Source organism: Eptesicus fuscus, chromosome 2 (genome assembly GCF_027574615.1).
Source record: "Eptesicus fuscus isolate TK198812 chromosome 2, DD_ASM_mEF_20220401, whole genome shotgun sequence".
NCBI lineage: Eukaryota > Metazoa > Chordata > Mammalia > Chiroptera > Vespertilionidae > Eptesicus > Eptesicus fuscus.
The window spans coordinates 100,143,539-100,169,904 of NC_072474.1; the positions used below are offsets into that span (position 1 = coordinate 100,143,539).

The window sequence follows — 26,366 nt, forward strand, 5'->3', positions numbered from 1 at the left end:
GATGAAAAAGGTAAAGGGATTAAGAAGTACAAATTGGTAGTTACAAAATAGTCATGGAGATGCAAAGTACAGCATAGGAAATATAGTCAATAATATTGTCATAACTATGTTTGGTGCCAGGTGGGTACTAGATTTATTGAGGGGATAACTTTGTAAATTATATAAATGTCTAACCACTGTGATGTACAATTAAATTATAATAAAGTAATAACTCATCTGCCCATAATGGCCTCTGACCACTTATTTTGTGTTCCAGGGCCTTAGATAGTTTTCACTGAAACATCTCTTAAAGTTTTTATTTACTGTGCATCCATTTTTATCACGTTAGTTTTTTATATGACTCAAATGAAATTCTAATATGTGACTGAGCAGAAAAAAAAAGTGACTGTCAAACAGGATGCTCTACTCTGAGTAAATTGTCCTTCCAACAACCAAGAGGTTTGCTATGTTAGGCTTAGAGTAAACTATGTCATATGAGGATTCCACATTCTCCATGAGAGTATCTGTCTAGCTACCAGGTCTACAAATTTATTCACTCAAATTTAAATGCCACGGAAATCAGTTCGTTAAAACAATTGTCTGAGGGAATAATCCCTATAAGACTGCCCGTACTTTAGACACCATTTGCAAGTATGGGGTTCTCCAAGGCTATCTTACTTCAGACCAGCTGACTACAAATCAACAATTCCCACAGTCAATTCCAAGAACTCAGAAAAAGTGTTTTATAGCATTATATTTATAAATACAAGATGTAAATTTTAATCAGCCAAGGAAAAGACACATAGGATGCAGTCTGGGAGAGTTTAAAAGAAAAGCTCAGCCCAGCTGGTGTGGCTCAGTGGTTGAGCATCACCTATGAACCAGGAGGTCACTGTTCAATTCCCGGTCAGGGCACAGGCCCGGGTTGCAGGCTCGATCCCCAGTGTGGGGTGTGCAGGAGGCAGCCAGTCAATGATTCTCTCTCATCATTGATGTTTGTATTTCTCTCTCCCTCTCCCTTCCTCTCTGAAATCAATAAAATGCATTAAAAAGAAGAAAAGCTCACATTTCCTCAGTAAAGCATTGCCCTTCTGTTATCTGTGTATGATGATATACATAGAGGATTGCCAACCCAGGAAGCTCACTTGAACTTAGTTGCCCTTAGTTTTTATTGGAGCTTCATTATATACAGCAGCGGTTTGCCTAATATCATTGGAAAACACAGATATTTACATTACGATTCATAACAGTAGCAAAATTACAGTTATGAAGTAGCAACAAAAATAATTTTATGGTTGGGGGTCACCACAACATGAGGAACTGTATTAAAGGGTCGCGGCATTAGAAAGGTTGAGAACCACTGCTCTAGAGGCTATCTCCCAGACCGCTCTGGGTAAAGTTAATCCTTTTCTATGAAGCCATTCCTGACTTTGTTTTCTTATTCCATGAGAGAATGTATCAGTCTCTGCCCTGTGCTGCTGCAGCATATTATATTATCCTCATAGTATCAACAACTCATACAAATCCAACAGTTTAGTAGTTTCTGGAACATGTCTCTCTCTTTCCTGGCAGATGGTGGGATTCTAGAGTACAAGAGCTGGTCCATCTTGACATTCTCAGAACCTAAAATGGTATTTGGCAAGTAAACTTTCTCTATCTCTCTTTCTCTCCCCCTGCCTCTCTCTCCCACTTCACCCTCTCTCTCTCTCCCTCTCACTCTCTCTTTCTCTCTCTCTTTCTTTCTCTCTACCCCACACTCCCTCCCAACACATGAAAGAATATAGATTGATCCAAATAATGTCATTACTCCCACATACATAAGTCAAATCAAATCATAAAAAAGTAAGCCTTGTTAATAGGCAATTATAAGTAAATTACATCTTTATATATAAAAAGAACAGCATGTTCTTCTTTGGCTGCTAACCATACCAAAAACAAACAAACAAACAAACAATTTAAAGAATGGTTTATGTATTTATTTTGGCATTTAAATTGATATTTCCCATTTTACTGAAAATGCTGATGGCATGAGGTACAGGTATAGAAAATGGAATGGAAACTGCAGGTATCTGCTGGCCCAGAGATGCCTAGACTACCCGACCAGCTCACACTGTGAGGGGCGCCCTGAGACTGCTGAAATGAATATAAACTTCTTCCTCAATACCTGTAGGCACAACACCTTCCTTTGAAAGCACAATTTGACAGGGCAATTGACTGAACAGCAATGGGTTTTGTTCTAAAAATTGACTTCTTCTATAATTGGCTTTAATATGGTCGTAAAACAGAAAGGTAAAAGCTTTTTTTTGAGAAGACTTGCAAAAATACCAATGTGGTAAATAGCACATTTTATTTTTTTCTATTAAAGCTCTTTTCTTAAGTGGAAATAGACTATATAACTATATTTTCAATCTGAGCTTTTTAACATTTGAGTAGTAACATGGATAATAAGATTTTGCATATCGAGATTTTATGGAAATAGAACACTCTTAATTCAAACACTAGTTTCTATAAATGGGAATTTAATTACAATAGATTATGTCAACAACCTCTGTAGTTTTTGTGACTGTAGCAAAAACAATCTTTACCTAATGTTATGGGAACACTCAAATCTAAGTACAGATAGCCAAAGGCAAGCTAAGATAATCTGATGATAATCATAAAAGAGTTAAGACTTACTATATAAAATATAAAATTAGAATTCATTCATTATGATACATTTTAAATTCTTCACATTTTTTCCTACTTTTAAGGTATCATCTTATCTAAATATGAATCATTTTAAGTAAGACGAATAGAATCAGTTTATGGACAGAATTGTGTTCCCCTACAAATTTATATTTTGAAGCCCTAACTCCCAATTTGTTGATAGGGCCTTTAGGAGGTACTTAGGTTTAGATGAGTTCATAAAGGGCTCGAATCCCACAGGATTGTAAGGCTTGGAAGAAGAGGAGAGATGTGTTTCTCTTTTTCTGACTTTTTAAAATTGTTATTCCTTTGTCTCTCTGTCTCTCCTTTCCCGCATGCTCCTAGGAAAGGCCATGTGAAGACAGAACAAGAGGACAACTGCCTCTGAGCCAGGAGGAGGGCTCTTGATCTTGGACTTCTCAGTCTCCAGAACTGTGAGAAATATACTTGCTTCCTAAGCCACTTAGCATATGGCATTTTGTTATCACAACCCAAGCTGATTAATACAGTAAGCCATAAACATGATAAATGTACATAATAGAATATTTATATTTAACACAAAGTGTTAATTATTAACATCCCATTTAAAAGGGAAATATGAGCATATTTAAAAATATATGTTACAATATTATCACGTTTCTTTTTTATTTATTCATTCATTTGTTGTTATTTGGGATTCAAGTCTGTCGTTTATAAGGATTAGTCAAAGATAAACATATATGATGTTGATATCTGACTAAAAATAGCAGGAGAATGTAATATGACTGGGAATTGGAATGTGCCCTTGCATTGTCACTTAGACATGTTTTAAGGAGGAAAAAACACACACAGGAAAGGTTAAAAAATGGGGGGGGGGGGTTTCATAAGGAGATAATTTGTAATGTTTCATTTCATTTAATTTTTAGAAATAATTTTACAAAAAGTAGTATGGGATAGTCCAATTCAGGCTCAAGACTGCTTTTGTTTATTAGATATCTGAGCTGTAGTGAGTTACCCAACTTCACCTACGTCAGGTTTCTAATCTGTTAAATATATATATATCCCTTATTTTAAAGAAATTAAATATCAGTGTGCTAGCTACTTTGCAACAGAGCACAGATTCCTTATCAAACCCTTTTGAATCCAAACCTCTGAATTTCTATTAAAATAATTATTAGCCCTTATAGTTTGCTTTGGTTATTTTCTGTATAAGACCCCAACTTTTAACATTGAGAACTTGAAAGAGTGACCCATACACCCATTACCATTCCTGTGTATTTCAGCAAGCTAGTTTAAGTTACATTTCTTGAAATCTTGCCAATTAGAAAACAATATCACTTGTGTAAATTTTGAGCAGTGATGAAGGATGTCTAGAATGTACTAGTATATGGAGGCAACAGAGATTGAACTGAAGGACAAATTGGAAGAATTCTGAGGTGGCAAAGTGAGAGGCGAGAAAGAAAGAAGAGGAACGGTTCAGGAGTGTGTGGGACTAAAGAAGGAATTCGGTGTAAGATCAATGGGGAAGGTTCTGGAGCCAGACTTTCCTGGTCTAAATCCCTACTGCTTAAACTTATGGTGAAAATTTCATGAACTGGTATAGGTAAAATGCATGGCACATATTAACCATATTATAAAGAGTAATATTTTTTAATGAATGTTTTGAAAATGAGGTCAAGTTAGTGTTTTAATATTATTGTGGGGAAAATATGTTTATAATTGAAAGTAGCATTATGGGTTGAATTGTCTCTCCACACCCCCCAAAAAAATTTAAATTCCCAAACCACAAGGCCTGTGAATGTGACCTAATTTGGAAAGTAGGGTTTTTGCCGATTTAATTAAGATAAGATGAGGTCATTAAGGTGGGTCTTTACCCAGTACCCCAGTACAACTGGTATTCATACAACATGAGGGAAATTTGGACAGAGAGAATAGCGTGTGAAAACACAGGCAGAGATTGGAATGATGCATCTGCAAGCCAAGGTATGTCAGAGATTGCCGGTCAGCATGGGAAGCTTGGGAGAGTCATGAACAGATTCTCCCTCTCTGCCCTCAGAAGGAACCAACACTGACAAGACCTTCATTTTCAATGACTTCTGGCCTCTGGAACTGTGAGAGAATAACTTCTGCTGTTCTAAGCTCCCAGCTTGAGGTACTTTGTTAAAGCAGCCCTCATGAGTCACTGAGTTTGGCTATGCCTCATACTTTTTATTTTAAGACCGTCTTTTATATAATTAATATATCATATAAATTCCCCCAAAATTGCAAGTTGGGGGTAAAGATACATGAATTGCAAAAGGCACAAGAAAACTGTAAGTTGTGAAGTTGTGCTTTTGTTGTCAGTGAGTTGCAGAACATGTTGTGTTAGTTATTATACATAGACGGTTGCAAAATAAATGTATATCTTCCTTGAATTGAAGCAAAGATTCTGAGTTCTGACTCCCTTCCCCATAATGGAAATTTAAGGTGCTTATATGAGCAATGCATATGGGTTTACAGTAATATTTCCTTAAACACAGTCACGTGGGATGTTATTTGAGGGGTGTGTGTGTGTGTGTGTGTGTGTGTGTGTGTGTGTGTATGTATGTGTGTAATACAGAAATTCATGGAGGTAGAGACTGACAGGTATTGGATCTGGGAAGTTTTATGACCTTTTGCTAATTAACTGTCTATGATTCAGTTTCTTCTTCTGCTAAAAATAGTGTAAAGAATAGACTCATTTTATATAATTGTAAGGATATAAAGGGGTTAGAACACACTTTTATGATTTTTTAAAATATGCTTTTGTTGATTTCAGTGAGGAAGGGAGAGGGAGAGAGAGATAAAAACATCAATATTGAGAGAGAAAGTTGATTGACTGCCTCCTGCTTGCCCCCTGCTGGGGATTAAGCCAGCAACCTGGGCATGTGCCCTGACTGGGAATTGAATTGCGCCCTCCTGGTCATGGGTTGATGCTCAATCACTGTGCTATACCAGCCGGGCACACCTTTATGTTTTAGCTATCATCATTATCATCATCAAAACCACCACCACAACTATGGATCTTATGATCCAAAGACTTTCCTATCCTGTGATCTAAATACACTGATATCACATTGGTGATTTTCCTATGAGAGGGTGATATTAAAACTGTGATTCTAATTCAGTAATTCTGTGGATTCATATTTGTAAACCTTTTCAAGGAAGCCTCAGAGTTATTGTGAGTAGAGTATAAAGCATTGAATAGCTTATGCCAGCAAATAAATTTGTTATGAAGAGATTGTTCTTGTGTGAGCCACAAGAGCCATGTCTTTTAGGTACTGAAAGCAGTGGAAACTCATCATCATTCAGTTGATAAAATGGTTTCTAATGCAGAAACAGAATGCTGTTTGTTGTTTTTTTTTTTTTTTTGAAACTTTCCTCTGGTTAAAGTGGAAGCATTATAATATTTCCCTGATGAACTGTCCCAGAGGGAGTAATAAAATCTGTAAAATGGCAAACTGGGTTTGTTGTACCACTGATATGTTTAATATACATATTTATTTTATTGTAGAGAAACAATAAATGAAATACAATATCATATATAAGTGAGGCCACTACAACTCTCAAGATAAAAATTTTAAGCACCAAGTGTACAAAGTCCAATTCACAACTTAAGAAAGTGAAATTAAAAAGCCCGTGAAATATATAAAAAAGTCATTAAAATATACATTTGTAAAGATAAATTATTCACTGATTATGCCACATAATATATTAACACATTTCTGTGGATATAAATGCAATTTAAAGTAATTTGCATTAATAGGAAGTCTTTGTGCATATATTTATATTTTCAAAGTAGAGCCATCATCTCTAGTAGATAGGATTGTATGGTATTCTGGGATATTTTTAAATCTCTATATATAAAAGCCTAAGAGACCGAATGACCCATCAACCAAACGACCAGTCAACCAGTCGCTATGACATGCACTGACCATCAGGGAGAAGATGCTCAATGCAGGAGCTCCCTGTTGGTGGTCAAATGCGCTCTCACAGTGGGACCACTGCTCAGCTGACCAATGGGTGCCAGATGCTGGGCAGCTGCGGCAGCGTGAGCCTCTATCGCCTCTGCAGCAACGCTACCAAGTGGCGGTGGTGGCAGGCACAGTGGGGCTGGGATGAGTGGGAGCGGCCCAGCACCTGGCCCAGACTCTGGTTCTTCCCCTGCCACTTCATGCACTACTACATCTCTCAGGGGATGTCGGACTGCCGGTTTCGGCCCGATCCCAGGGATTTGGCCAAAACCAGCAGTCCGACATCCCCTGAGGTGTCCCAGATTGCAAGAGGGTGAGGCCAGGCTGAGGGACCCCACCAGTGCACTAATCCATGCACCGGCCTCTAGTATGATTATAAGTAACAAAAAGCCTTCTACCAAGACCACTGTCATGTTGCTTCAAGAACAGTTGTCCTTAAAAATACCCAAACTTTTCTATGAGCTTATACTTTTTGAAAATGCTACCATAATTAATACCAAGAATACAGTGACTTTTATTTTAAAAAGTTTTGCACATAAAGCAAAAATTGGCAAGTATGAACCATTTTGCTGGTATTGCAAAATGCTGTAATAAATCACTTTGCACTGGGATTGCATGCTTGTTCTCACCATAAGTAAAAATTTCCACCTGCAAAACTTATTCCAGGTATTACACCTGAGTGCTCATTAGTGCAGTAAGATCCCCAAAGAAAAATCAGAGCTAACTTTCAACTCTGTGAATTGGAGTACCCGAGGGGAATAAGATAAATGAGGGATCTTCACTTTTGGTCTTATTAAACTTTAGACATAGACCCCCGTTAGAAGGAGGAACACATAAACCTTTTCCCAACAAATCAAGAAATAAAAATGATAATGATTATAATACAGGGGTGGGGGGGGTAGGGGCAAACTAAAAACAATAATAAAGTTCATTTATTTGAAGTAGTATTTAACATTTTTGCTATAAGTTTGAAAGTTGGAAATTTAATAAATGACTTAAGGAACTTTTGTGACAACTGTAGTTTTATGTCCTGAACATATAGAGTCTAGACTTTGTGAAAAATGTATTGGTTCTTTTTACCTTATCTTTAATCTTAGAAACCTACACATCTTGAATACATTATAAAGAAAATGCACCACTCTGTTATTCTCAGATATATGAAAATGATCCCCAGAATCCATATATACCCTACTATGACTAAAGAACATAGTTTTATTCTGTTTAATAAACTGATATCAGATTACCTAAAGAAAAAAATTACTGCTTAGAGAATTTTATAAACATTGGAGAAATGATAATAAAAGATGAAACATAAAAGGAAGACCAATTTATTTACTCTCACTCAAACAATACATATTTACATAATTCGCTACACAAAAACTATATATGCATTAAGAGAATTTTTTGTGGGCTCCTATTTTCACATAATTATGCAATCCCAAATACATATGTGAGAGGTGAAAGTATAGAGGTCAAAAATATGTTCTTATTAGAAAAATAGCTTCTCTTTACAACAAAGTAAAAAAGAACACAAAACTTGTAATTATATTTTTTACTTTAAAAATAAACACTAATGCTATTGTAACATTTCACATGTGGACTTTCACATCACTCTTTTCCTTCATATTTGAACCCAAAGTTAACAGACTTAGCTGAGTTAAGATCTTAACTGAAAAGTTGAGGTCAGAGGTCAGCCCATGGGGTTTTTATTATCTCAAATTCCTATGAGTTCCAGGAGTCTCCTGGGAGTATATAAATGCTGCAGCTATTCCTGCAGCCTTCCAGTTTGCTTGTCACCAAACAAATAAAGACTAATTGATCACTCTGAGTGAGGTACAGAATGGGGTTACAGATGTTGCCACTGCCCTTATGATGCTGATAGTCTATTAGGAGAGACAGATCATATACAACCTGAATAGAATAAATTATGCTGACTGTTACCATAGGGAGTTTGGTCTGTGCTATGGCAACATACGGTGGAAGCCACTCATCTGCTTTGCAGGGTGGCATCAGAAAGAGTTTCAGAGAGGAAACACAGTTTATAATTAATATAAAGATTGAATCGCCAGGTGAATGGGGAGGGTGAAGAGCATTCCCCAAAGAAAGGGTAGCACAAGCTATGGGCTGGAGGCAGGAAATAACATTGCTGTTTCGAGTGGTAATGTAATACGGCTGGAGAGTAAGGTTTTGAAGAAAAGGTGTAAAAATATGTCTGAAGATACAGTGTGCATTTAGTTACCCAAGGAGCTTGTAGAGCTCCTAAAAGAATTTGGACTTCATTCTAAAGACAATGAGACATCATCTAGTGGTTTTAATTAAGGCAAGCATACAAGCAAATTTGTATTATATAAATAGTCCTATGTCTGTGTGAGGACATAGTTAGTGTGTACAAATCTTGAGGCAAAATTGGAAGGTTGTTTTAAGAACCCAGGAGAGACATAACCAGGTTCTAAACAAGGCTAGAGGCAGAGAATTATGGAAATGAATATTTAGAATATTTTAGGTGCCATAAATTCCTTTTCTGGGTTTATACCCCCAAAATTGAAAGGAAGGTCTTGAAGAGATATTTATATACCTATGCTTGTGGTAGCATTACTTACAATAATTATAACATGAAAGCAATCCAAGTGTCCACTGATGAATGAAGAAAAACAAAACAAAACAAATTTGGTATATACACACAATGGAATATTATTCAGCCTTAAAAAGGAAGGAAATTCCACAATATGCTACCACATGGATGCATTTTGAGAACATTATGCTAAGTGAAAAAATCTAGTCACAAAAAAACCCACAAATATTATGAGACTTCACTTATAGGAGTCACTTAGAGCAGTAAAAATCAATGAGACAGAAGATAGCATAGTAGTTGTTTGGGACTAGGGAATGCAGGGAACAGAGTTACTGTTTAATGGGTAAATAGATTCATGTTTTTTTTAGTGTTTTTAAAAATACATTTTTATTGATTTCAGAGAGGAATGGAGAGGGAGAAAGAGATAGAAATATCAATGATGAGAGAGAATTATTGTTTAGCTGCCTCCTTCACACCTCCCTATGGGGATTGAGCCTGCAACCTGGGCATGTGCCCTGACTTGGAATCAAACCTTGACCTCCTGAGGTTCATAGGTCTATACTCAAACACTGAGCCACAGCAGCCAGGCTAAAGATTCAGCTTTATAAGTTGAAAAGAGTTATAGAGGTGAATGGTGGTGATAGTTGTACAACATTATGAATGCACTTAATATCATTGAATTGTACACTTAAAATGGTTAAGATGATAAATGTTATATGTAGTTTATCACATAAAAATTGACAGTGAAACTATATCATACACAATATTTGGGGTTAGCATTTTTTGAGGTGGTATTTGTAGCACCATATAGAAATTCCACCAAATAGTATGAAAAAGAATATCTCAACTAAATGTTTTCAATGACCTTGAAAATGGATTTATTCCCCTCAAATTATCTTTGTTCAGATTTCTAAGATAATTAGCAAACAAAAAATTGTTAGTTTATAGTAAACAATACAAATAACCTTCCATAAATGTTTTTCCCTATTTTTACAAAACTAAGCTCTTTCTAAAGGAAGTCTAAAATGTAAAATAGTAGCATGTTATATAACTATATAATGACTATGAACATCTACTATTTATTACATGTATTAGAAAAAATATAAACAGATTGAGACTTGTTTTACACAACTTTATTTGGGACTCAATCAAACAAAATATCTTTATTGAGCACCTATATTGTTCAAAAATTTAGGCTTGGAAGGGATTTCAGGGAATTTAGTCCCTATTTTCATAATTTAAAGTATGTTTTTTAAAAAGTGACACACAGGTGACATGTTGCACATTAACATATTTTTCCTTATTCAACTCTCAACACACATGAAAATTGAAAAATTTTTCAATTAATTTTAGATATTGAAAAACATAGCTTCAGAAATTATAAGTGGTAGGCCAAAAACTTGAACCCATGTACCAAGACTTCTAATCTTGGGCTTCAGACAATACAGTGTGCTTTGTCAAGCAGGACAGATCATCAACAATATGATAGTAAACAGCAAGATGCACTTACTACTGTGGGCCGTTGTATCCATGAAAAGCTTTCTGGAAGAAGTGAAAATTATAAACCAGGCATCAAGAAAATGGATAGGAATTGCACAGAACAAGAAAAAAACATCTGTAGGGAAAGGGAAAGATTTTAGATTGGAGAAATAGGGTGAAAAAGACAAAAGCAGCAGCAATGCCACCTATAGAAAACAAAGCAAAACAAAATTGTTTAACCACACTGAGAGCACAGGATCCTATTAAATTTTATATGGAAAATATGTCTTAATATGGTTACCAAAATGTAAGATATTCTTTTTCTTCTTCTAGTTTTCTATTATATTGATAAACAATTAGCTTTCCTAAAGAATTCTGAATAACTACACTGCATTTTAAATTAAGAATTAAAGTTAAAGAAAAACATATTGATATGTCAAATCAGATGTGGTCTTATTTATCTTTGCAATAAAATGTCCTCTTCATTCATGAGAAATCTAGCACTAGTAGTAGGAAAAAAACAAAAGTTAACTGTACTTTCATTTGGATTCTAGGAAGATAAGTGTAAGTCCAATGCTCCTTTGTACTCATTGTTCTTAAATAGAATCTCTCAAAAGCTTGGGTTCATTTTCTTAGCTCTACTAGAACATGAAGTCTAAAGACAGAGGAATTATTGGGATTTCATTGATACTGTTGTGATTAGCTAATTATTAATAACTAGAGACCCGGTGCATGAAATTCGTGCATGGAGGTGTGTGTCCCTCAGCCCAACCTGCACCCTCTCCAATCTGGGACCCCTCGAGGGATGTCCGACTGCCCGTTTAGGCCCGGGGAGTGGTTATCACCCCCTAACCACTCCCCTGCCAGCCTGATTGATGCCTAACTGCTCCCCTTCCAGCCTTATTGCCCCTAACTTCCCTCCCCTGCAAGTCTGGTCACCCCTAACTGCCCTCCCCTGCAAGCCTGGTCACCCCTAACTGCCCTCCCATGCAGGCTTGGTCACCCCTAACTGCCCTCCCATGCAGGACTGGTCCCCCCCAACTGCCCTTCCCTGCAGGCCTGGTCACCCCCAACTCCCCTCCTCTGACAGCCTGGTCACCCCTAACTGCCCTCCCCTGCAGGCTTGATAGCCCCCAACTGTCCTCCCTTGCAGACCTGGTCCCTCCCAACTGCCCTCCCCTGCTGGCCATCTTGTGGCAGCCATCTTATGTCCACATGGGGGCAGCCATCTTTGACCACACGGGGGCAGGCATCTTGTGTGTTGGAGTGACAGTCAATTTGCATATTACTCTTTTATTAGATAGGATAGGAAAGAAGCAAAGGGAAGGCCAGATAGTATAAGCACTTCATTTGGGCACCTTCACAAGGAAGCTGCAATTTCACACTCCCCGGGGCACATGGGAGCCTATCCCATGCAAAATACTGGGGGAAGGAATCCAACAAAGGGAAAAGTAGGCATATGCCCAGTAAATTTGGGGAAACTGGGGAATGTATTTGCCTGTTAAGCAAATCTGAGGACAGACATAGTTGGCCAAAATGGGTGTGGCCACTGTAAGAATGACAAAATTTGGGAATAAATAATTGCCTAAACAAAGGTATTTTCTCTTATCACTGAGGTTGCTCTTATTGCTCACATGCTCTTGGTTTTTGTGTATTTGCCTGTGTTTCCTCCATTGCCATGTAGCCCTGAGGACCCCACATGCAGTGAATTAATGGGCTGCAGAGGGAAACACAAGTAAAAAGTAGCCCGATGCTGGACTGGACTCTGCTCCAACATGGAAAGGAAACTCTGGACACTGGCTCTGACTTTAGCTCTACTGAAACCCCAGCTACACTTCTTCTATCCTGGACTAAGAGAGATGGGTCTTTGGAAACTCAGGGATTTAAAAAACATTCATTCTCCCATGCAAGTGTCAGAAAATTCATTTTATTGGAATATCACATGAATTCCACCCCCAGCAGCAACTAGAGGAGACGAATCCCTCACATGTTCGTTGCAATCATCCAAATAATATGTCTGCTTCTGCCAACCTTTTTCCCTGGTTGACCTTAGATGTTATAGTGCTTGTTTTCTTTTTTTGCCTGTTACTCTAAATTTTGTGATGGATAACCATAAAGTATTGAAGAGTTTAATGGTGATAGTCAAATACAGTGCATCAATCTGCATTTTCATCGCCCCTTAAGATGTTGGACAATAAGAGTTTTAATCTATTACTCAAAAAAACCCCACAACTCTTAGAAATGTAATGTTCTTTCAAAGAATGTATTTAGAATATTTTTTTAAAAGAAGATAATTAACTTGAAGAAGAGAGGCTTAGATGGAGGAATGGCAACAAGTGGCTATCTGTTCTTGAGCCCAGAGTTCTGAGTAGATAAGTATTCTCAGGAAAATGGAAACAAGATTGAAAATAAAAGGTGGGAGGTAGAACTGAGAATGTAGAAAGAATGGATTTTCCCTGGAGGCCAAATAGTAGAACTCAGACTTCTGTTATATCTCTCACTTACTAAATTTAGGGCTCCCTTCCCAGAGCCTCGGGGGTTTTCTTATCTGAACTGAATGTTTTCCCCTTTAAAACTCTCAATCTTTTTAAACTGTGGGATGAAGGAGAGTGTTGTTTTTTCTTTTTTTCTTTTTACCAGTAGTCTATTGCTTAAAGGGAAATTAAATTTGCAGTGACTTCCAGAAAAAAAGAAAAACCAAAGACTCTTCTTTCACAAATGAGAATAATACAAAGTAAAATAAGTCAGTATAAGATTGCTGTGAGCAGGAATAACATTTACTAAAAGCTTCTTTTAAAAACAACCATAAAGGCATTCACTCATCAATGTTACATTCTTAGGACTTAGGAATTGAAAGAGTTTGCACTACTTACTATAATCAAAAAATCTAAACGTAGCATGAGTTCTTAATGGTCAGTTAGTTTAATCTTCCTTTTAAAATATACGGGCAATGCATCCTAGGAAGATTAAAAATAAGAACTCTGACCTTGGAGCTCTCGGCCCTATACTCTTTACTGCATTGACTATCAGACTTTTTTGATGTTTTATTTGGACTTCTTCCCTCTCTAGATAATTCCATAACTGCTACATTTAATTTTACAACGATATTCAGCCATTCACAATGTTTTTGTTGTCTATTTTACTTTTATAGACAATACTAGAGGCCCGGTGCATGAAATTAGTGCACTGGGGGGGGGGGGCGGGTATCCCTCAGCCCAGCCTGTACCCTCTTCAATATGGGACCCCTTGGGGAATGTCCAACTGCCTGTGGGATTGGGCCTAAACTGGCAGTCAGACATCCCTCTCACAATCTGGGACTGCTGGCTCCCAACCGCTCACCTGCCTGCCAGCCTTATCACCCCCTAACCACTCCCCTGCCAGCCTGATCAAGGCCTAACTGCTCCCTGGCCAGGCCGATTGCCCCCAACTGCCCTCCCCTGCTGTCCTGGTCACTCCTAACTGCCTTCCCCTGCCATCCCCATCACCCCCAACTGCCCTTCCGTGTTAGCCCCGTCACCCCCAACTGCCCTCCCCTGTAGGCCTGGTCATCCCTAACTGCCCTCCCCTGCAGGCCTGGTCCCCCCCAACTGCCCTCCCTGCTGGCCTGGTCACCTCCAACTGCCCTCCCCTGTCGGCCATCTTGTGGTGGCCATCTTTGATCACATGGGGGCAGCCATCTTGTGCAAGGGCGTGAGGGTCAATTTGCATATTACCTCTTATTATATAGGATATTACTTGTATTTTTTTGTATGCACTACTGTGACAGGACAATATATTGAGGTGTGTTTTTGTTGTTGTTTTATTGTCTTTGTACTCACTTCTCACCCATTTCCAAGGAGGTAAATATACCTTATGAATACTTGTGTTTCAAGGGCAAAAGCAGATTCTGACAGGAAGCCTAGGTCCAAGGATTACTACATCTAGTTATATAATACGCAAACTTGGACAGTGCCACACTGAATAATCTATGTCAATTACATCACCTAGGGTTGTTTGGTGTCCAATCTTCACAACTCTTTGTGGTAGTATGGTTACATCAGGGGACACCTGATATCATCATCAAGTGTAACATTAATACATAAGACTGGAGCATGGGATTGTCTTCTGAAAAATGGGAACTCCATTTTATGTCCATTTCTCATATCCCAGAACACTAACATAGAATTATATTCAAGATAGGAAAGTAAAAAAAATACATTTAGGAGCAGTAGACTGACCTAATGAAAATGACTTTAAAAATCTTTTAATTTGTAAATTCTATGATAAAATGACTATTACATTGTACAAAACAAACAATACATTTTTTTAATTGATTTCTGAGAGGAAGGGGAATGGAGAGAGGGAGAGATAGAGATAGAAATATCAATGATGAGAGAGAATCATTGATTGGCTGCCTCCTGTACACTCACCACTGGGGACCCAGCCTGCAACCCAGGTATGTGACCTGACCAGGAATCAAACACCGACCTCTTGGGTTCATAGGTTGATGCTCAACCACTGAGCCACGCTGGCTGGGCTGGATGCCTTTTTAAATATGAAAAAATTGCCAGGCATAAGAAGACAATTTACAGGAAAACTATTGTTTCTTCAACATTCCATATACTTCCTTTCTAGTGGGGAGTTTCATGAGAATATCCCTTTCCCTTTCTCACTTCTCCCCAGAACAGGGGAGGTGGCTTTTATAAGTGACTAGAGGCCTGTTGCATGAATTCATGCTTGGGTGGGGTCCCTCTGGGTGGTCTATGAGGATCGGGCTAAAATCCGAAGTCCAATGCTGCCTGCAGCTCCTACCTGCTACTCCCGTTCATCCCGGCCCCACTGCACCTGCTGTGGGCTCATGCTCAATCAGTTCCTATCAGGAGAGGTTCATGCCACCCCAGCAGCACTCACCAGCCATGAGCCTTGTGTCTGGCTCCCTCCCAAGGGGAGTGGTCTGGATTGCGAGAGGGCACAGGCCTAGCCAAGTGACCCCACCGGTGCAAGATCAGGGCTGGGGAGGAACTGCGGGAGCACTCCAGGGCATGTCCAGCCCATCTTGCTCAGTCCCAATTGGCTGAACCCCAGCAGCAAGCTAACCTACAGGTCAGAGCATTTGCCCCCAGGTGGTCAGTGCATGTCATAGCTAGTGGTTGAGTGGCCTTAGCATATCATTAGCATATTATGTTTTGATTGGTTGAATAATTGACTGGTCACCGGATGACCAGCCACTTAACATATTAGGCTTTTATTATATAGGATGAGTTGGAAAGAGACATTGTCAATGAAAATATTTTTCTCCTCATTTCCTTTGGAAAAAGAACATGCATAATTTGATAGTATTTCAGCCTAGGCTGAAGCAAGGCTAGATAGACACTTTTAGGTACCGATGCACAGAACCTATTTTTTAAATCACAAAATTGTTAATTTTCATGTGTACTACAAAGTGATATATGTTATTAGTGTGAAGCCTGGCAATCAGCCCTTCTGATAATTAATGACATTTCCCAACAGGCAGTTTCCTTCAGCCCAAGCCGTTCTATGACAAAAAGTAGTAGAAATGACCGCTGTGGCACACTAGTGAAAATGCCTTCTCACTGGAGTGTGAGACTAGTCACTAAAATGTTCTAACAAAGAAAAAGCAGCAATGAGTGCCAGAGGGCTGGGCCCCACAGGGAAAATGGACCATGGGAAAGGATGGCAGCCATAGGAAGCCCGGGGATCTGGGATGCAATTAATAGCACACTCTAAACTTTTCAAAATGGGTACCAACAATCTGAATATCACCCTCTGACACAGAAGCTGGTTTTTACAGGTAGGGTATCATTCAGCTCACTTGTCCCCAAATGATATAGTAAATATAATATGCCCTTCAAAATATCTGGATGAGAAAGTTCCGCAACTGAATTAAAGTCTAAAATCATGGGCTCTAAGCAATTGGCATACATTGATTGATATCTGCTGAAGCTGAAACCTATTTTTTTTTCTTTTCATCTACCTTCTTACACCCAGATAAAACTGAATCATTGCTTCGCATTTTGGCAACTGTAACTATTGAGTTCTGAGAATGTAATTTTGCCTTGAAAAACTGCTCCAAGAACAAGGAATTCATTTGTCTTCTAAATGGGTTATATATGAGGCCAGTGATCAATAACATTATGTGTACCATTAACTGTTTCTACTATTTACAAGTAAAGTTTTTGAGAATTTATGCCTTGATTTAACCTAACACTATTTTTCTTGAATTAACTGTGCCCTTTTCAGTGAAAGATAGTCCGAGTTGCACATCCCAGAGGAAGCCAATTCCTCCCTGAGGGCTTGAAACCTTCTAAATGACATTAGCAGAGCCTGAGAAAGATAGCACTTTGCTTTTCACTGAAGTTCAATTCTTATACATAAGGTAATACGATTTAGGCTCTCATTTAGGAGCTATTTATTTAATTGTACTTCAATTCAAAAGAGGATTTAATTTTTATAATTTTATTTTCCCCTATATATTTCACAATGGGAGTAGGTTAACATTCATGTTTAAAGCATCTCTCTAATACTGAAGTTTTATCTCATTGCTTAACTTCTGATAGCCTGTGTTGGATAACACAGCTGGCTCTAATGTGGGCTGCATAACACAGTGAATTTCAGATTGAGGTACAGGTTTGACTTGAAGTTGATTTATTTAATGTACAATCCTGATCTATTTCCTAGGCTTTCGAGGGCAAAATCTATATTTCCAATCAGTTTCCTGGATGGGTACCCAAAGCAAATTTGTTGCAGGAGTGGATTTGTCATGAAACTTACAAAGCTTAATCTTAAGGGCTTCTCATGTGCATAGCCTCCTGCCAAGGCCTTGGGAGGGACCCAGCAATATGTTCACATGGTCATATATGTTGGCAATATTCTCACCATTACAATCAGGTGAGACCATTGTCTGTTTTCACTTTAATTTCACTTTCATCCTAGTTTCCCTCTTGTAGGCGGTGTTTAAGGATCTGCAGGTATTTCTTAGATATAAATAAAGAGAAGATGATTTAGTGTTAGTTTAGGGGCATTGCAGGCATACCATTCATGATAATGTTTGTGTAGAGTTAAATTACTGCCAGCTGTCTTGATATAGAAGTGACTTCCAGTAATGCTACTACTACTGCTCAGCAAGCTGACTCCCCAGGCATGATAACATACTACAGAGACAGAGTCAATATAATTCAAACACTTCCAATGGTGTCAGCACTAGAAGCACCTGGGTAATGGAGGAGAAACCGATTCAGGTGTATAGAACTGATAACCAGTGTGGACTACCCAGTTACTAGACATAGGAGACATCTATTATCCCAATAATAGACATCTTATTGATGTCTGTTCAAAATTAAAGTTTTCTTATATCAGTAAAGTATTCAACAATGAAGCATAATCAATGATAACAATTATGTTTCCTGTTTTAATATATAAACTGTGCAAATAGAATTCATAAAACTTCCTATGCTTTTTCTTATAAACATAAAAACAGCTGCCTAAGGACACATTTTATGCATTTCAACTCTGAATACTCAAAATATATGTTTCTATTAACCATGACAGCAAAAAAAGACTAAAATATTTTCCATTATTTCTATAGAAAATTATACTACAACTAGTGCCCCCGTGCATGATATCGCACGCAATAGGCCGCCCACTGGTTCCGCAGGAGCCGCAGCACACACGCGGGAGCAGGCGGGAGGGAGCTGCTCTGCTTCTATGGTTGCTGTGCCGCTTCCGTGGGAGGCGGGAGGGAGCCGCGGCCGCTGCCCGCAGGAGCAGGGGCGGGGGCCTAGAGGTGCTCCATGCATCTCCTGGTGACCAGTTACACACGCAGCCCCGCCCCTCGCTGTGCACAGCCCTGCCCAGCCTGTTGAACGGTCATTACTGTGATGCAGTAACGGACAATTTGCATATTACCTCTTTATATATATATATTTAGATTATTGCTATAGGAAGGAAAAATCATAGAGAACAAAAAAAGCCACTACTATAAATTACAACATCTCTTTAGAGATATGAGAGAATAAATTTCTACCATAGAACGAGAAAATGTTCAGAAAATAAGAAACCTTAGAAATATGTATATAATAAGAATGCTTGGAAATTAAAAACATGATAGAAGTGAAAATGGCAAGGGAGGGTTTTTAAGATAAGCTTGAGAAAATTCTCCAGAAACAAACAAACCAAAAAAAAAATAAATATATGTAATAGGAGAGAAAAATGTTAAAAATAATTTTATGTATTATACTAAGCTATTCAATTTATCATTATCTGAAAAAGTGAGAACAGCAAACATGAGGGGAGAAAGAAAAAAAGGAATAATTAAAAAATAACATTTTAGATAAACATAAATTTCCATGTTGAAAGGTCTAACCAAGTAGTAGTCACAATTAATAGAAAAAGTAAACACAGTAACACAGTAAGATACAGCGTAGGAAAATTTTCAAATACTAGGGATGAAAACAATGGCCTACTGGAGAAAACAAAACTGAGAGACAGAGCGAGAGAGAGGGAGAACTTTCATGTAGAGGAACCAGCATGGGAATGACATTGAACTTTTCAACAAGACTGGACACTGTTTTTCAAAATCCTGAAGAGAAATTATTTGCAAGCTAAAATTTTGTATCCAGACAATTTCTTGGTACTCTTTCTCTCAGGAAGCTATTGGAGAATACTCTCCACACACACACACACACACACACAAAAAATAAAAATAAAAGAGAGAGAGAGAGAGAGAGAAAGAAAGAGAAAGAGAAAGAAGTAGTTCTGGGTTCCAGAGAAACAGTGGGTCCAGCACAGGAAGTCGGCAAAGGAAATGGCTATGGCGATTGCTATATGGCAAGTGCAAAGTGATCTGCATTCAGACATGTTAGCAAATGAAAAGTGATTGTATTGTATATATAGTCTATATATATTGATGCATGTATCAGGATTCTATTGCTGTATAACAAGTTACTACAGACTTTACCAACTCATAACAGTATCCAAGTATTATCTCATGGTTCTGTAGATAGAAGTGCATGGACATGGATGGAGCCCTACGTATCTGTTTAGGACTTCTCTGGGCTAAAATCTTGGTGTCTGATCCCTTAATCTGGAGGATATGGGAGAGAATTTGCCTCCAGGTTCACTCAGGTTGTTGGCAGGATTCAACTCTATGCTGGTTTTCTTGCTGGCTTTTGTTTTCCAAGGTCCATTCTCAGGTTTAAGAGGGCACCTGCATTCCTTGGCTCCTGGTCCTCTTCATGTTGAAAGCCAGCAGTAGTGGGTGGAGTCCCTCTCACACTTTGAATCTCTGTTCTCCAAGTCTGCCTCATTTCTCCTTCCTCATTTTCTGCCACATCTCTTTAAGTGGGTCTTCTGCCTTCCTCTTCTTTTTTTAAGGGCTCCTGTAATTATATGTGGCTTTTCAGATACTCCAGTATAATCTCTCTAGTTAAAGCCAGCTGATTAGCAATCTTAATTTTGTCTGCAAAATCATTTCACAGCAGTATCTAAATTAGTGTTTCACTGAATAACTGAAGGAAGGACATGAATATTGTGGCATATCTTTAGAATCTATTCTGTATGCCACACTGAATAATAGTACTTGAAGCACCATAATAATATAAACACTGACTATTGATTTTACTAAAGTTTTTTTTTATGTAAAATTCTTGAGAGGGTAAGAGGGAGGGTATTTTTGCAATAATTTGAAATGATTTTTTGGGAGGAGAAATGTAGGAGACTTAAAGTACCCTTTAATTACAGAAATATCTAAATTTGTGAAAACTTGAAATATGAGCCAATCATTTAGAAACATGGAGGCAAATACTATGACAAATTAGCTAAATGAATTAAAAGCTCATGGTTCTAAAGAATAAGACAATAATGAAGAGGATTTAGGGGCAGGAGACTATTTTTGTATTTATAAACCATGTAGTATTATTTTTTGTATATTAGCACTTTGCTTATAAATTATTTATTACCTTAATAAAAATTGAAATAAGCAGGAGATACACTAGAAATTGTGTCAATTATCTTTTAAGTTACTGACCCATCATTTTAAAAGATAATATGTGGGTTTCTCTTGGGTTATGAGTTATGTTTTATCTCTTCTCTGATATCCTTTTGTTCATGAACATTGGTACACATTAATAACTATGCGTGATGAGGCTGAGTTTGTGTACAAGATTCACATGCCCAAATAAAGACTCAGAAAATCTTGGACTCATTTGCTTTCTTATAAATGAACTGTAATCTAAATGGGTTTACTGAGTTTCAGAGCGCTAAACTAATGAGCCATAGTGGTATAATTGACTAGTTTACTTAAATAATACAATTTGCTTAAAATGTATTTGAAAAGACATTTATCACTAATTGGCCAAAAAATTAACTCCTAAAACCAATTAGTATTTTGTAAGCTTTAATTTCCACTATAACTCCATGATATGGAGGTCATGTCTCTCAAAGGAAATAAAGCCCACTCCACCATGGATCACGTAATTTAACTTTATTCCTGAACATCACTTTGTAAGGCTAGATCATTGTTAGGGTACCTTTCCCAGAGTGGGAACTTTGTCATAAATTTATTAGTTTGGAAGGCTTAATCTCTTGAGCATGGCAATAAATATTTTTTAGAAAATTATTATTTTACAAGGAAAACAGAAATGATGTTTTCCAAGGTTAATACACAAAAGGAAAACATTATTGAAAAAATTGCATTTACAGAAATATTTACAACAATTTATTTATTTTATTTTTTTAATCATCCAAAATTGGTTGAAGAATGCACATATGCCTTCTCATTGACAAATAAGCCCATTCATTCTAGGGTTACCTAGAATATCAGATAGTTATTACTGTGATTCTAAGCAAAATTTAAATAACTAGAGATGCCAGAAATATCTTCAGGTAAATGTCTGCAGCAAATATTTAATGCTTAAAAATGAGCCATTAGTCATATTTAGTAAAAGAAAACAGATGCAGCAATTAATTATATTTTTAATGGGGATGGAAAGAGCAACATAAAATGTAGATGAGTTCCATTGTGTGGTAACTCAGTAATATAGAAACTATGAAACATTCCGATTAAGCATTAATCATTCATGGGGCAATTAATTTTAATTAAGGCAAGTACAGAATCCCATATGGTTTCAGACACCATCATATTCATTAATACAAGTAGACTGAGAGGAACCGTTTGGAACATTTTGGTTGACAGCAGTGGTGGGTAGCCCTGGAGACACCCAGTTAAACGTCCTCTAATTTTTATCCTGCTGTGCTTCAGTGGGCAAGAATCCATGTTTAACAGTCTTTGGCATGATGGTGTGTGTGAGAGAAATTTATTGTGTGTATTATTTCTTTGAAAATCTATATCACACACTGATTGGGAAATGGGATGTGCTCACTTTGCACATTTCGCTGATGTGTGCTCCTTCAGTGCTTTATTGAACATGCACATATTGCTTTCTTTCCCATACATCTGCAGGCATACATATACAGAAAAACATACTTATGCTAGTGCCTAAATACGAGTCTTCCTCTTTTTATATATGCTGTTCTGTATGTATTATTTATTTATTGCTGCATACCAAACTACCTCCCAAACTTAGAGGCTTAACTCATCCATGCTATGTATTATGTCACACATTTTCTTCAGGTCAGTAATTCAGGGGGAGCTTAACTGTTTAGTTCTGAATTCGGGGGGGGGTGAGGGTCTATAATGAGGGTGAAGCTAAGATGCCAGCTGGAAGCATAGGCACCTGAAAGCTTATCTATGGCTGGAGGATCTTCTTCAACAGAGGCTCATACATAGGGTTATTAGGAGACCTCAGTTTCTTTTTTATTTATTTTATTTTTAAATTACAGTTGCTATTAAATGTTATAATAGTGCCCAGTGTACAGCATAGTGGTCAGACATTTATATAACTTACAAAGTGATGCCCCAATACCCACCTGACACCACATCTAGTCATTACAATCTTATTGACACATTCCCTGTGCTATCCTTTACATACCATGACTATTTTGTAGCTGTCATCTTATACTTCTTAATCCCTTCACCTTTTTCACCAAGTCCCCCAACCCCCTTCCTATTTGGCAAACATCACTTTGTTCTCTGTATCTATGAATCTGCTTCTGTTTTGTGTGTTTATTTTGCTCTTTAAATTCTACACATAAGTAAAATCACCTGGTATTTGTCTTTTTCTGTCTGACTTATTTCACTTAGCATCATACCCTCTAGGACCCTCCATGTCGTTGCAAATGGTAAGATTTCATTCCCTTTTTTATGGCCAATATATATAAAGATTATGAAGACATGTAATCTTCTTTATCCAATCATCTATTGATGAACACTTAGGTAGTAGTTTTCATATTCTATATCTTGGCTACTGTAAATAATGCTTCAATAAATATAAGGATGTATATATCTTTTTGAATTAGTATTTTGTATTTTTTCCAATACATCCCTAGAAGTGCTCATTTTATTCATGGACTTTGTCAAGAGGCCTCAGAGGGTTTTTATGTAAATCTCCCATTAGGGCTGCTTTCCTGGCCTCACAACATGACAGCTCATGTCTCTAGAGCAAGTGATCCCAAAGAGCAAGGTGAAAGTTGTAATGTCTTTTATGACTTGGCTTTGTCATATTTCACAGTAGCCTACTGACAGACCTATTCAGTGTGGGAGGGGTTGACACAAAGGTATGGACACCAGCAGTTGACAATCGCTGGAGACCATCTTGGAGGCTGGCGGCCACAATGCTGACCAGTATGGAATTACAGTGAGATCCTTAAGCTTAGGAACCATGCTTTATTCCTATCTCCACATCACCATTCTATATTACCTATCTCTCCTAATGGACTATCAGCATCATAAGGGCAGTGACAAGGTCTGGAATTCATCATTAAATAAGTGTAAGCTTAGAATCATATTAAAGAGAATGCATTTTGAATGGTTATTTTGCAAAAGACACTTGATTGTAGCTATAACAGCCCAACATGCATTGTTTTATTAAGATTGCTTTTAGATTTTGGAGGTATTATTTAATCAATGGCCTTTTTCTTAAAGATACAAAGGACCATCACTTAAAACAGCTAAATTTGTCTACAGAATAAAAGCACTGGGGAAATGTTTTCTGATTTGTGCAGGTAAGGTTAAATACACTTTAGTATTTATTAAGCAACTAGAGGCCCGGTGCACAAAATTCATGCATGGGTGGGGTCCCTAGGCTGGCCAGTGATCAGGGCCGATTGGGGACTTCTGGCACTGGCTGGGGCCTTCCTTGGTTCTGTGCCTCCCTCTGGTGGTCAGCACATGTCATAGTGAGCGATCGAACTCCTGGTCTCCCAGCTGAACTCCCGAGGGGACACTTTGCATATTAGCCTTTTATATAAATAGATAGATAGCCTTTTTCTTAGTAAGCCATCCATAATAATAAAAGTGTAATATACTAATTAGACTGGACTTCCTTCAAGACGTCCTTCCTTCTGGACAAAGCTGCAGTAGGTGGGGACCGCGGCAGAGGCCCCCCCGGCCATGGCCTCAGCGGGCGGGGGCCACGGCTAAGGCCCTTGCACAAATGTCATGCATCGGGCCTCTAGTGTCTTAATAAACCAATGCCAGGTTATCTTGCTTATCAGTAAGTATGGCTAGAATTGCTTTGAGTGATTATTACTTTGAATTTTATTATTTCTGAGAATTGAAAATTAAACACTAAACTTTCATAAATGTTATTTTTTTGTATTAGATGTAGAAAGTGTTAGTTTTGAGTAGTAATTGCCTTTACTCTTCATGTTTCTTGCCTAAAGTGATTCTTTTTATATTTAAAAATATGTACATTAAAAAAAGAAATAATTCAATGACAGTTGAAATCTTTTAAAGCATTGAAAATAGTAGCCCTTTTTGGTAAGTTTTTTTTTTTTTTAATCCCTTTCGTTAGGTTTACTTCTTTCAAACACTAATACGAATATAATGTGCTTATTTAAAAAGAAATAACAAGATGTATAACAGAAATAACAGAAGATTTTGTGAATTGCCATAATCAAATTATTTTGTCTAGATTAGGAGGATTTTCATGGGATTAATTAGAATGATTAAGGAAAAATGAAATTTTATTTTAAAAATTACTTTATTTGATCCATAATTTTGATAATCATTTTATAATGTATTTATCTATTTTCTACTTTTAAAAGTATTACTATGGGAGAAATAAGTTTTCCATTTATTCAATACACATTTATTAACATTTCTCACCAATCAAGAAATGCGTGACTCTGTTACCATAAATTTACTCTTTAGTTGGTATAAGAGATTATCAAGATCCAAGAATCATCTTTTATTTATATCAACTATTAATGCTCATATACATGAGTACAGAAGCCTTAACACTAATACCACAATGTGTATGCTGATGTTTTTTATTTCTCAATATAGTTTAATTATAGGACATTATTAGGTTCTGAAAAAAATCAATTTATTTAATCGAGTATACTATTTAATAGGATTCTGATTAAAATTGGGTTTTATTATTTTAATAACTGTAATATTCTTAGTCAGAAAATAATATTCAAAATATTGATAAACATTGGATTAATAATCTACTTAAAACTGACCCTATAATTATACTATATATATAGATATAACTGTGTGTGAGTGTAGGTGGGGTGAAGAAAACGTAGTGAAGGTGAAGGTGATAATCGAAGAGTAGTCAAAAGGATGAGAAATAGCTAAAAAATTGCTGACCCACAGATCAAGACTATAGCTACAGAACTTATTCTAATCTTCTCTCATTCTCCTGAGCAGGGAAAGAGCAAGCTTAATTTTAGATCATATCAGCATGCTAATTTGGAGAGGCTGTTTTAATAGTAATGGCAGGGTCACAAAACTTTTTGAATCATTAATGACAGAAAAGTTTTCATGCTGATCTTGGATCTAACTTTATAAAGTGTGGCTCTCTGGCATTTTCTGAAATGATTGTAATGAATAAAATATATCAGCAGGATAATAAAAACTTGATATTGTGAAAAATATAAAACACCATAAAGATCTGAGTGAGGCCATTCGAAAAGGGAATTATAAGAGATCTAAAGTACTCTACTGAGATTGTTTCTTGAAGAGGCCTTGATTTTGCCTGTTAATTTTAATGTGTCAGTAGTTATATTCCACTCAATGGGTATTAATATCAAAATATATCAAAGTCATAAGTGCACCATTTATTAATTTAGTATATTACACTGACTGCTATTACTTTGCCACCATCCCATTACCCATTCCACAGAATTTGCCACTCTTCCTTCAGAAACAATAGTTTATGGGAGTGGAACAGATCTTTCTGTCTCTCTATCCTCCACATGTTCACTTAGAATAGAATCCAAATACCTGGAGTGATGGTGATGTCAGCAGCATGTTAGAATAGGCAATTGCAGATTTCTTTCCTCCCCTCCCCCCAGAAACACCAACCTAACAACAACATACAATCCACAAAGTGTAAAGTTTTTATGAGAACTCTAGAAACCAGGTAGGAAAGCACAGTGCCCCGGGAAAGCTCAAAGCTCAGAACATCAGCAAGAAAACGAGTCAGAAAAGCTGTTTTATTTCAGCCATTGTAGTTCCTCCCCCAACCGGGCACAGTTCACAATCCGGAGGAGCAGCCCAACTTGTGGCTTCTGCTGTGGGAAGGAAGGGGAAAACCGGAACAACCATTCAGCAG

The 26,366-nt window shown here is 37.4% G+C and overlaps 1 long non-coding RNA gene across 3 annotated transcripts in view; it reads left to right on the forward strand.

Moving 5' to 3' along the window:
- The first annotated feature begins 3,024 nt into the window (after nucleotides 1–3,024).
- Nucleotides 3,025–26,366, forward strand: part of LOC114231016 (uncharacterized) — a 152,925-nt gene continuing 129,583 nt past the window's right edge. Inside the window, exon 1 of one of the 3 annotated variants that reach the window (XR_008557663.1) lies at nucleotides 3,025–3,098. This is a non-coding gene — a long non-coding RNA (uncharacterized LOC114231016). Of the gene's footprint in view, nucleotides 3,173–26,366 lie in introns of all 3 variants that reach the window. The other 2 variants (XR_008557662.1, XR_003616993.2) reach the window with 2 other exon arrangements.